The 3,655-nt window shown below is 40.0% G+C and overlaps 1 non-coding gene across 1 annotated transcript; it reads right to left on the reverse strand.

Annotated features, from left to right (window-relative positions):
* Nucleotides 1-396: 396 nt before the first annotated feature.
* On the reverse strand, nucleotides 397-503 carry LOC141682295 (small nucleolar RNA R71). Its single transcript, XR_012559696.1, has one exon. It is a non-coding gene; the product is annotated as a small nucleolar RNA R71 (small nucleolar RNA).
* Between the last annotated feature and the right edge of the window lie 3,152 nt (nucleotides 504-3,655).

Below are 3,655 nucleotides of genomic sequence, written 5' to 3' on the forward strand. Positions count from 1 at the left end.
ATTGCAATGGGAGAACCAGCAACAACAAAGAAATCGTTGATGGATTTTTCTCAACCCAAGATCAATGACATTCAATCTAGCATTGTCAGGCCAACTATCGTAGCTAATACCTTTGAGATCAAGCCTGTCATTATCCTGATGGTCCAGAATTCAGTCCAGCTTGGGGAATCTCCAATGGAAAATCCCAATATGCACATGAGGAATTTTATAGAGATCTGCGACACCTTCAGGTTCAATGGTGTGTCTGAGGATGCAGTAAAACATAGACTTTTCCCATTCTCTCTGAGGAATAAAGCTAAGAGCTGGTTACACTCTCTAGCAGCTGGTTCTATTACTACATGGCAAGATCTTGCTCAAAATTTTCTCACTAAATTCTTCCCTATGGCGAAGACAGATGCAATCAGGAATGCTCTTACTCAATTTGCACAGTAATCGAGAGAATCTCTATGTGAAGCTTGGGAGCGCTACAAGGAGATGCATAGGAAGTGTCATCATCATGGCATGCCTGATTGGATGATCATCAATTGTTTTTACAATGGTTGGGGAGCACAGTCTAGACCCATGCTCGATGCAGCATTAGGTGGAGCATTAAGGGAAAAGAGTTACGAGGAAGCTTATGAGCTAATTGAACTGATGGCTACTAATAAATATCAGTATTCAACCCATAGATTGCCATAGGGAAAGGTAGTAGGAGTTCTGGAAGTGGATACAGCTACAGCGATCACTGCTCAACTAATGGTGTTGTCTATGAAGATCAATTCTCTGGCTAACTATGATGGTAATCAGATTACCAGTGTTTGTGAGTTGTGTACAAGTTCGCATGTGACGGAGCAATGCGCTATATCCAGTGAATCAGCTCGGTTTGTGAGCAACTTTCAGAGATCGCAGCAACCAGTTCCAGACACTTATCATCCTGACAACTGGAATCATCCTAACTTCAGCTGGAGCAAAAATAAGAATGCGATGCAACAGCCTTATCTGCAGTATGCAGCAAAGTAATTCAACCCTCCTGGTTTTCAACAACCGTAATATGCACCAAGAGCATAAATCCAACTTCAATAACAAACTCATTGAGGTGCATGTCACTCTTCGAATGAAAAATATGAATTGGAGGAGTTGAGGCTTATGTGCAAAAAACAGGCTCTTATTTGCCAAAGCCAGGCTATTTCTATCAAGACTCTGGAGAATCAAATAGGGTAAATTGTTAACGCCTTATTGAATCGACCACCAGGAACGCTTCCTAGCGATACAGAAGGCAATCCAGGAAAGAGGGAAGTTAAATAACAGGTGAACGCCATCAGTTTGAGGTCTGGAAAGGTCACGAACCCCAATTTCAGCAAGATGAAGAGTCTGATTTTTTTTCCAGAATGCAGGTGTGTCTGCACCCTTTCCAATTCCAGAAAATGAGATTATTGCTGAAGAATAGGTTATGAAGGATGTCGAGGTGGAACCAAGGAAGAAAACTGTGGAACACACTCCTCCTGAGGGTAATACAAGGGAGAAACAGGTCTATCTTCCACCTTCTTTTCCTAAGAGGCGGCAGAAGCAAAAGTTGGATAAGCAATTTGCTAAGTTTCTGGAGGTGTTCAAGAAACTTCATATCAACATACCTTTTGCTGAAGCTCTTGAACAGATGCCTAGCTATGCGAAGTTTATGAAAGGTATTCTCTCTAGGAAAGTGAAGCTCGATGACTTAGAGACAGTTGCTCTTACGGAGGAATGCAGTGATATGCTACAACAGAAGGTGCCTCCGAATCTTAAAGATCCTGGAAGCTTCACTATTCTTTACACCATCGGAAACTTGTCGTTCGACAAGTGTTTATGTGATTTGGGATCTAGCATCAATCTGATGCCTTTGTCTATTCAAGAAGTTGGGTTTACCTGATCCAAAGCCTACATATATGTCCTTGCAGTTGGTGGATCGTTCTATTACATATCCATGAGGAATTGTGGAGGATGTCTTGGTCAGGGTGGACAAACTCATCTTTCCTGCTGACTTTAAAATTCTTGATTTTGAGGAGGATAAGAAGATTCCCATTATCTTGGGGAGACCATTCTTAGCTACTGGCCGAACTATGATCGATGTGCAAAAAGGAGAGCTTATGATGAAGGTTCAAGATCAGAAGGTCACTTTTAATGTGTTCAAGGCAATAAAGTTGCCCACAACTAAAAAGGAGTGTTTTAAAGTAAAGTGGGTCGACTCTATTGTGACTTCGGAGCTTGAGAAATTGCCCGAGTAAGATAATTTAGAGAGATCCTTAATAGGGAATCAGTTATTGAATATGAAGAAGGAGTAGAGCAACTGCAGGTTTCGAATGCACCTCCGTGGAAGAGGAAGTTGGATATGCCATTCGATTCTCTGGGGTAAGCAGAGCTGAAAGTTTCTTAGGAGCATCTTGAGCCGTTTATTGAAGAAGCTCCCACACTTGAGCTTAACCCACTGCCAGATCACTTGAGTTATGCATTCTTAGGTGCACCCCCTAGCAAAGAGTTGGAATATAACTATGAAAATCTCAAGGGTGACCGGCCGGTTTCACTCGTGCTTACAGATGGTCCCTCTCGTGCACCACAGACATTTGATAGGTTTGGTTTTGGTGATGTGCAGTATAAAAGGTTAATTCAGTGTATAGAGGCCATGCATGACATCCACCAACATTTTGCTGAAGATTTGACACACGCTTGTGGTACCATTTTCCGAGACACTAGTGTTGAGGTTGATTGGCCACCTGATCCTCCACCCGAAAAGGGTGATCCTTCCGCCAGCTAGGTATGCTTGAAATCCTTATTATTACCTTCGATGAGGACATTGAAAATTTTAAGTTTGGGGGTGATAATGTAAGGATTGGTTTGTGTGTGTCCATATAGATTCATATAGATTAATGTTGCATGTTTAGTTGTATTTCATTCATATTTTTGCATGATTATTCATATAGGACATTTTTGTTCGTGTTATTATGTGAGTCCATTTAGTTGCATTTGCATGCATATAATATGATCCCTTAGGTTAAGTTATTTCTGTCTAATAAGTTGATGTTAATTTGAGTGTAGTGATGATGGATAGAGGGTTATTTAAATCTAATGAATTGATTTGCATGCCAGGGGGAAAAATCACAAAGTCTTATAGGATTGCGTTTGATCTAGATCATGATCATATTTGTTATTTGTTGAGATTTAATCACTTATTTATATCTTGAATTTTTGCTATTCTTTTAATGACAAAAGAACACTGGATTTTTAAACTAGAGAAAAACTTGGATTTCCTTGCTAGTTGTGAATAAGGCTAGGCGTCAAATGACTAGTAGCCAGCTCATATTTTTATGAGTAGTCTAGGGATGAGCGAGAAGGAGCAAAACGCACTCATTCAGAAATTGCAGAAAAAAAAATGTGTTTATGCATAATTGATGAAGAGTGAGCTCTTTAATACTCGAGTAATTAAGTTCTAGGGGACTTTGTGCCTAGTGACTGAAGGCTTTTATAGTCTGAGATCCGTTAACCTAATTGGGTATTATTGTATAAGTCTTTTGTGGACCTCATTCATTGCACGGTCAAATAAGCATCTTGTTATGTGTTCAATAATAGCGTAAATCCTTGTATAACTCTAGTAGAAAGGAGGTGTTGTGAGCCATTATGTGTTTAACATCTATTCTGTTTATAA

This window comes from Apium graveolens, chromosome 8, assembly GCF_009905375.1.
Source record: "Apium graveolens cultivar Ventura chromosome 8, ASM990537v1, whole genome shotgun sequence".
Lineage (NCBI taxonomy): Eukaryota > Viridiplantae > Streptophyta > Magnoliopsida > Apiales > Apiaceae > Apium > Apium graveolens.